The sequence below is a fragment of the Patiria miniata genome, unplaced genomic scaffold (genome assembly GCF_015706575.1).
Source record: "Patiria miniata isolate m_02_andy unplaced genomic scaffold, ASM1570657v1 HiC_scaffold_7, whole genome shotgun sequence".
In the NCBI taxonomy this organism is placed as follows: Eukaryota; Metazoa; Echinodermata; class Asteroidea; order Valvatida; family Asterinidae; genus Patiria; species Patiria miniata.
This window is the reverse complement of record NW_024037074.1, coordinates 2,943,961-2,953,839: the sequence shown is the minus strand read 5'-3', so window position 1 is coordinate 2,953,839 and position 9,879 is coordinate 2,943,961.

The window sequence follows — 9,879 nt, the reverse complement described above, 5'->3', positions numbered from 1 at the left end:
GAGTCCGACTCGAGTCACAATTTTTGGTGACTCGACTCGAGTCCCTAAGGGCAAATGACTCGACTTGAGTCACTGCGAGCAAACGACTCGACTCAACTAGAGTCCCTCATCAATATGACTCGACTCGACTCAGGGAAGGTTAATAAGACTCAGTGTCCGCATAACTTAAATGGCGATCAGCTGGCACCCCCTTTTTATTCTCATTAAGAGTCAAATGTGGTGTCACCACATGTAGTAGCCCGAATGTAAAATGAAAAAAAAAAAGCCAAAAAAAAAGACTTTCTCTCTTGACTAGAACTAAATATTTGACTTGACTCGACTCAATTAGACTCGACTACACACTGTGATTCGACTCGACTTGACTCAACCTTCTTGACCTAATGACTCGACTTGAATCGAGTCACTTCTTTAAAATGACTCGACTCGACTCGAGTCACAAAATCAGTGACTCGTTACAACTCTGCTTTAAAGGTTTTTATTTTGAACAGTGCGGATAAAAACTCTTCTCAATTATTGACTTTTAAGTCGAACACAATTTCGCTTCAATGCTCTTCAGCAATGTTTCACCTCCCCCTCAAATTCTTCTCTCTGGTCATTGGCCGGGATTGTTTTCGCCGGTGCCCACCATCTGTAGACCTTTCACCGGTAATCCAACCCCCCACGCTACAGCATCTACGCATCCGTAAACCCAGACTTCCGAGAGAGAGAGAAAAAAAATTCAATTTCTTCCACCTGTTTTGGGTTGCAACAATAACGAAAAAGAAAAAAAAAAAAACGGGAACTCTTGACAAATTTTGCCCCCAAATCCAATTTATTACGCTGGTATTCACTGGTACAATGTACTAAAAGTGCTTTGTTAAAAGTATTCGTCCCTCGGGCTTAACACCACACAATTTTTTTTGGTACCTCAATCTAGTTCTCTTACCCTCAGTGGAAAAAATACTTCTGAGAAAACTTAAAGCCCCAAAATTCCATTACAGTAGCTGTATTTTTGTTATTTTTATTGAGCGGAGTTTTGAATTACCACTGTGCTTCGGGGCATTTGCGCAGTTGACTTTCCACTGTTATTGAGGCAGCTGTGAAGTTTGATCCAAATTAAATTAGCCGGTCATTTCCCAAATCTATTTCAGCCTGAAATTGACTTGATTTGCTTTCATTTTTTTAAATCAACAAATGATAGAAGAACTGCCACTGGACAGTTTCCCTTGATCCAAAAAAAATGGCGGGGAGTGAGAATTGTTTCTTCTGACAAAACTGACAGGATACCAGTTCATCATATTGTAAACTATATGCTGTTACTGCTCACCAACTAAATCTTACAGGTTAAAGGGAATATACAACATTTGCAAACATCGAAAAATAAAACTACCAAGTTTTTACGAAATACCTTACTAGGATGTTGGTAAATGACAGTCTCAAGCATCTTGTTAAATTATGGCACCTGGTGTATGTCATTTTCAAGAAAATGGTATTTTTGTAAATATTTCCAACGGTGGTCGGCCGACCAGCGTTGGAAAAACCTAACTATTTTTCAACTACTGCTCCAAATTTACCATTAATTTTAGTCCAAATTTTGTTTGCTATTGGTTACATGTTCATGAACGGGTGCAGGCCAGCTAGACTGGTACCCTTACCTTACAATTTTCCATCATCTATAAATTGATCCATTTTATCTTTTGTGGAGTCAGGGAACCAGACTACTTGAACATTTTTGTTTTTCTTGATTTTTCCAACCTTTTCGAACACAAAACTTCAAATATGTCAGTGTAACAATATTTGATTTATTATACTAACCTCTCAAATAGTTCATTTCTGAAAATTACAGCAAAAGCCAATGATGTACATTCCCTTTAAGATGTATTCAGAAATTCAGTTCTCATCGCACCACAGGCACAAGAAATAACTAAGTGTGTCAAATGTTCCAACCCAACCAGAACAGCTTATTTTCAAGTGGGTACGCAAGTACACACTCCGTGGGAAAATCTTGCCTTCTATATTTTTCAAAAATAAACGGTAACCATTCCTGATCAATATCAAGAAGATGCTTCGGTAGATGCAACAGCATTTCAAATATTTAAAAACTTTACTGAAGACTCCATCTTAAGACAAAACACAGTCAGCATCATCCACTAGTCTACCAACTTTCTACATCCCCCGAAAAAAACCCCAACATTTGTAAAAGTAACTTGATATATGAAAGATGCACGATGAAAATCCTTGCGGATTTTCAAAAAATCCTGGGGCTAAATCCTCGCGGGGATCACGATAATCCTTTATAAGCTCTTCAAATCCTGATTAACTTTGGAATTTGGGACCCATGGCCAAAAAGAAAAAAAGTTTTGATCGATGGCACGTCGTCTTGGGAATGTCTAGGGATTTGGAGATGCCTTGAAGTTGGCAGACTGACTTGTCTGTTGGGAAATGGAAACGATTCGGTTCAACAATTGTTTCTGTTTTTGTAGATACAAGGTCCCAAAGTTGTGCTTTCCTTCTAGCCTCAATTAACTGTTGACAAACTGTTAAAGACTCTTAGTACAGTCGAACAATTCCACCTTTTGTTCAACATTTTAAAGCTTTGGTTAGCAAACCCAAGTCACAACTTCTCCTCAGATCCCTGTCTATAAAACTCTAAGAAATTCAAGAGAGATGCGGTTAATTGAGATTCTGCATTCGGTTCTGAAAACTTGAAGTGCGATTAACAAGTTCAACAATTTTAAATTGTCTAAGACCATGGTCAAGATATCGGGTCTGAAAAACCTCTGCTTGAAACCCTGGCGACAGACAACAAGGGAATTAAAGAGTACCGTAACACAGCAAAATGAAATTTGGAATTCAATTTGTAATCTAAACAGTTCTCTCCTTTTTTTCACTTGATGCTCCGTTTTTTTTAGTCAGACTTTTCTAAAACCGCAACTGTAACCAACAAGAGTTTCCCACGCAAGCTCAGGCGGGCTCACACAAAAGCATAGCTGTTTATCACCACTCGCAATCTCTTGTTTTCCACACCCCAGGAACTTTTCCTTTTTTTTTTTTTTAGGCCACAAAATCCCCTCTTGGGCAGTCTTGGTACCACCCCTTGGAGGCAGCCCTGGTTCCATCCCATGGGAGGAAGACGGGGCACCAAACAAAAAAAAAATGTTTGAAAAGAGGAAAAGGCTGTTTTGGCCGAAAAACATCAATCCGGCTTCCAAAGGGGCAAGACATTGAACCCAAGAACTCAGCGACTTGCTCCTAATTTTGATGCTGGTGAGTGTCTGCAGGCGGTTTCTCACGGTAGTGGGGAGCGTGCTGCGCTGGTGATGAGATGAAAGTTTTAAAGGCATCCTGTGTTTTGTTGGCTGGTTGGAAATACTTCAAATGAGTGAGTGCTCTGAAGGAGGTAGAGCAGAGCTGGTCAATATGGAGGGGGTAGGGCTGGGTGGGGTGAGGGTAGGGGTTGGGGTAGGGATGGGGTGCGAAAGGGGTGGGGTGGGGAAAGGGGTGGGATGGTGTGGGGTGGGGAAAGGGGTGGGATGCGGTGGGGAAAGGGTGGGTTGGGGTGGGGAGGGACAGGAAAGAGGGGGAGGTTGTTGGAGTTGTTGGGGTGGGGAGTGGATGTGGCAGACTGGGGGGTTGGGAGGGGTGTTGACTTTGCTCTGTGATAAACTTCTCATCACTGCCATATTGGAGAGGTCTGGTGTTGAACAAAAACACATGATCTATGCAACCTGTACTAACTACAATTTTTTTGTCTTTAGCTGGAAATAGACACTCACCTATCACTTGAAAGATATAAATTGTCAGCTAGCTAGCAAGAATGCAAGCCAGCAAGCTATAGCTGACAAGAAAGCATCAGCGGGAAGTCCTATTAATTTTGTTTGCCAATATGAGGAAAAAAATTGACTGATGAGCCTGTACCATCTATCAACAAGAACAGCTTTTTCCAGATTTTTTTTAATAAAAACTTTGGAAAGCAAAACTCACAATAGTTCAAATGTGCTTTCTTTCCCCCTTCCCAAATCCAGGGGGACCACGCTACACACACATACTTTCCAATCACGTGGATAAAAAAAAACCCTGCCTCAATAAAAGTTACACTATCCAACCGCTGGTCCAAAATCTTCTTAGCCCTGCTAATCCTAAAAGTGCCCCATTGTGGGCCATTGTAGCGCCCGCCTAATTTCCCCTGACCCCCGTGACACCGGCCACGGGCCACGAGGATTTTATTTTTGGGGACCCAAAGATCGAGCCCCGCGATAACATCGCAAGGGATTAAGGGCCAACGGACGTTGAACTTGGGGAATGTGGTCCGACAGAAGCCTCAGAAAGAAAGAGGACGCAGGGTTTTTAGTTCCCTTCTTTGGTTGTTTACCGGACATTGGGTCATTCTAGAAATCTGGGGACCTTTTTTTCCTGTCCCTGTTACATCTGACGTCTATGATTGTATAATTCTGATACACTCCTTAATGCAGTCATCCTCCAAGAGTGATTATGAATAGCAAACTATAACTACCCAACAAACAAAGTCATTCTTAAATGACAAATTACAAAGTTAAGAGGTAACAGGGACAGGAAAAATGTCAAACTTTTGGACCTTAAAATTAACAGACTTTCCTCAGGTTCTGAATGGCATATTTTTGGTTCGTGGTGTAACTGGGAATGTATAAAGTGAATAATAGTCTCAAGCATGCTGTGAAATCGTGGTACCGGTCATTTTCAAGAAAAGTGGAATTTTGATTCAATTTCCAACGATGGTTGGCCTACCATCGTTGGAAATTAATTTTTCTTCAAATACTGCCCCCAATTTACCAAAGTTAGATAGTCCATACTTTGTTTCCAATCAGTTATACATCCGTGAACAGCTGCAAGCCAGCTAGCCTGGTTCTCTTTCGTCTGAAGTAGGGTCAGGGAACCAGACTACAAGAACAACATTTGTTCTTGGTTTTTCCAGCATCTATGAACACAAAACTTTAAACAGGTCAGTGTAACAATATTTGTATAACAATAAATAAAATACTCAACCCCTAATCCACCCATTTTCTGAAAAATTACAGCAAAAGCAAATGTTGTATATTACTTTTCAAGCTTTCTTCGGTGATAAGTAAATTTGCACGACTTACAGAAACTATGTCACTCTGGTCTATTGGAGGCGAGTTTTGTTAATTTATTAAAGGGAAAATACAACATTTGCAAACATCAAAAAATAAAACTACCAAATCATTTTGAAATACCTTGCTGGACTGTTAGTGAATGACAGTGTAAAGCATCCTGTAAAATCATGGCACCTGGTATACTGTCATTTTCAAGAAAAGTGGTATTTTTGTATCAATTTCCAACGCTGGTCGGCCGACCAGCGTTGGAAAAAAAACTGGCTTTTTTTCAAATACTGGCCCCAATTGACCATCGCACTTGTTTGCAATCGATTACACACCTATGAACGGGTACAAGCCAGCTAGACTGGTTCCCTGACCTTACAATTCCCAAATGTATGTAAACTGCTCTGTTTCTTCTTATATGGAGTCAGGGAACCAGACTACAGGAAAATGATTGTTTTTCTTGGTTTTTTATAGCATTTTCGAACCCAAAACCTCAAAAAAGTCAGTGTAACTATATTTGCTATATATTTTCAACCCCCCAATTCCATCCATTTCTAAAAATTACAGCAAAAGCAAATGATGTATATTCCCTTTAACAATGAATGCACTAGATGGTCTACTCATGCCTATAGATCCCTGTTGAACAAAAGCACACACCTCAAACATGGCCGCAGTGCAAAGGGTCTATTGTCAGTTGATGTGCCCAAACTGACAGTGTCTATAGAGGGCAGTACATCACTAATATAGGGAGCAACAAGTTTTTTTATCAGGTTGTTTTAAAATGCCTGGAGCCAGGGCTGAGTATACAAAGAACTCTGCATCTAATATACAATAAATATTAAATAAAAATCCCTCATGCTATTGTTAGGTGATACTTATTTGGGAATGTCATAACCAATTCATCAGCTTTTTGTCCAAATTACGAGTGAAAAAATCACCTCCAGGGAAAATCCAAGCTGCCCTCGAAAAATGAGCCACGGATACAAACTATTCATAATTTAAAATAACAAGTCTGCAGGTTTTATCGGATGACATAAATCCGACGACAATGCTTGTCCCTGTCGTGCTGCTTAGTGCCTCCCACTTAAGCCAAAACACTGACTTTTCAAAAAATTTGTTACGACTTGGAGATTCAAGAAAAATAGGCATCAAATCCAAGTGAGTTAAAATTTGGAGAACAATAATCTGGCAGGGCATGAATCCAAACAGAAGCAGCACGACCACCCCCCCCTCCCCAGTTGCCCCCTCCCCCCCCAAAAAAAACCACCGAAAGCCCCCAACAACGTCACTAAGGACGTGACATTTACACGTTTACACGTTTAAATGTTAAACGAAAACAGTTCTAAATTTGTTTACAAATTTTCCAAAAACTTTTCAATGAAACCGAATTATAAGAAAAGGATCTACGTTCACGCAGTCTTCCTTTCAGTTAAACCTACATAGCACAAATAATGAACGATGTTTTCAAACCTGTTTAATTCACAGAAACTTTGAAGCACTTTGATGCTTTACAATGTACTTGATTACATTTGGGGCACATGTAGTTTTTACTTTTTCAATGACTGCCGTTGTTGATTTATCATATCAATCACACCGGTTTGCAGACATAATGAGCACGCATCAACTTTTGTGAATGGCTGAACGTTTACACAGTTCTTAAAATATTTGCTTAACATTTACAAAATTAAATGCAAAAACAAATACCCACCCCCCCAAAAAAAACGCCCCCGCCCCCCCCCAAAAAAAACCGCCCCCGCCCCCCAAAAAAACCCCGAACAAACAAAAACACCTCCTCCCCCCAAAAAACCCCAAACAAACAAACAGAAACAGAACACCATGCTCAGTTTCTTCCAGCATCAGAACAAAATTTTTTATCGATAACCTCAAGATAGCCCTTTCTTTTTTTGTCTTAACCCCAAGGAGAGAATTGTGGTCAGAGCACTCGTAGAACAAGGGTAATTTATCGGGTTCAGAGTTATTAACCCCACGATAACCCGGACATTATGTAGTTGGAACTGGGAAAGTGAACCCATGTGACTATGTTTTAGCCAATCAGCAATACGCATGTTCAAAATTTTACATCCACATATGACAATAACATGTTAAGTTTTAACTTTGTGAAACCGTATTCGACTTCTTCTTTGAAACAGTACATGTTTTTGTGTTTTAAAAATAACCACAAAAACATGTACTGTTTCTTAAAATGTTATTATCGTGTGTGGATGAAAAGAGAAAACTTTTTTTTCTTCCATTTTTCTTTAAGCCTGAAAAAATATAGCATCAGTAACCTCACACGGAGTGCTTAGATGGTGCAACAGGGAAAAAGCAATTCAAATTAATACCAACAAGTCTTCAAGTTGTTAAAAGTTAAAAGGCTAGATCTTGCAAGCCTCAAAGAATCTTTCTAAACCCAATTCTCAGACTGGTTTTCTCGAGCCAACCAAGAAAAAAGTCCTATCCAGAAAAACAACCTTTTTTTTTTTAGCGACTGCCACCTTCTCTGCCTCAAGCGGGCAAAAGCTCTAATGTCTGCTGACAACTCGGACAACAACACAAAGAAAATTGAAGCGGGTGCCAGCCAAACCTGGCCGGAATTGTAGAGGCCAAGTTTCCGGTCTTCCGGAAGGAGTAAAGCGGGGTGGGCCCCCAAGGCCTGGCCCAGATATGTCGTGGAATCTTAAATGATGACAACAGGATTTTTTTCTTTTACCCCCAATTGTAGTATTATTTCTCTCTTTCTCTCTCTTAGAAATGAAAATAAATTCTCTAATGGAATCTATGACAGCAGGTTTCCATGGTGATGGATGTCAAATACCAAGAAAAGCACACCACCAATTTTGAAAAACAAAATAGCACTTGAAGGGAAAACAAATTTTAAGTGCTAAGGACATCTGTGAGGCAATGTTTTTCTGAGAAAGTGCCCGAGTCAAGTGCGGAACTTCGATTTTTTCCCCTCAGTTTTAAGTGTTCATTAACCTTAACTCCCTATTGAGTTTTACTAAGAACAGTACCAAGTCCACCAAAATCCATCACTGACTCTGCTTCACATAATGCTTCAGGACCAAATCCGCTGAAATCCACCACAAATCCACCCTGCTATAGGTGGATTTTGATGGACTTGGACCTCATGGCTTGCCTACCAAAATCCCCCAAACTGGTGGGAAGGATTTTGATGGATTTGGGAAGGTTCAAGCTTCCGTTACCAGCTTTCTACAATGACAGAAATTTGTCCAGCTGTACCGGGGACAGAGAGAAACTCACAAAAAACCTGAATTCAAGACAGTTGGAACGTTACACACAGAAAGCAATTTTTGGACACATTTCTTCTTCAATGGTGTTTAAGATTAAGAGTGAAGTTCACAGTTCAAAAGAGAGGCTAAATGTGAAACAACATGTCCTGCCCACCATATCTTTTGCATCATTTTAAATAAAAAACAAATTTAAACAAACAAACAAAAAGGAAAAACTGTTGCATTCAGGTTTGTGAACACTGCGGGAACTAATAGTTCATTTGCAGAACATTGTAATTTGGTACCGTTACATGTAGCCTACATCATGCACACAAAAAGGCCATAGTTCATTCATGAAATTCTTCCAAATTAAGCCTTTTTTTGATACACTGTACTACAATGTAGATAATTATGGGAATTACGCGTTTTTCTATTTTGAAAGTGCTCAAGATTATTTCGTCGCTGGAGCCTGCCTATTCGACCAATAAACAGACACTGTGAAACATTTTACAATTTTTTCCCCAAATACCACATGCAGATTATCATCCGCGCGGTCATAATGGACTTGAATTGAATTTAACTGAATTTAAAACAAACATTCCACTAAAAACAGTTGCCGAAATTCTTGCTAAATGTCAAAATTCTTGGAGATATTCTACAGGGAACACAGAATGCAGGACTGGTCACAGGGGGTACACATGTGCAATCACGTCAGTTTTTCCGTGAACTGAAACAATCATGGTGCCTTTACGACTTGACGCGCGGTGGCTGACATGAATTTTACAAGTGTGTTGGGAGCACATGGGTATTGTTAATGCAAGGTATTTCTTTGAATTACGGCATATACGTGTACAAAGTACTGGTACTCTTTCCAACAAAATCTAGACATAGAACAGTATAAAAGACTGATAAAAATCAACTTCAAACTATTTTTTAAAATTCATTTTACAGAAATCTTCCGATGATAAATTCTATTCATCGCAAGGTCCAAGTACACAGACATATGCACGTCTTTTATTCAAGCAATCATCAAAAATATGCCAGTTATGTTTCCTTTCTAATTGTAATTGTTGGCCTATACAAAGTTCTCTTTCCAACAAAGTATAGAAAAAGAACAGTATCAAAGACTGATAAAAATCTACTTCAAATTAGTTTTTGATTAATTCTACCGAAACTTTCCGATTATTCTATTCATTGCAAGGTAGTACACGGACATACAGTATACACATCTTTTATTCAAGCTATCATCGAAATATGCCAGTTATGTTTCCTTTCTTGTTGTAATTGTTGGCTAGTTTCTTCACACAACCCCAAAAGTACAGGTGTTACTCCTGATTCGATTGGAATAAACCCAGCTACCGCTAGCTTGCCATTTTGCAATCTGTCATAACTACGAATATTTTGTTGTAGACTGGGGAGAAGCAATGAAAACAAAATAGATCTTTTGTATTTACACATATTCCGAATTCTTATGCAGGCCCTACTGAAATGGGAATACTTTTTATCAATACCGGTACGTTTGTAAATGTCAGAATTCATGCAAAAGGAAATAACTCATTTCAGTAAAATACAAA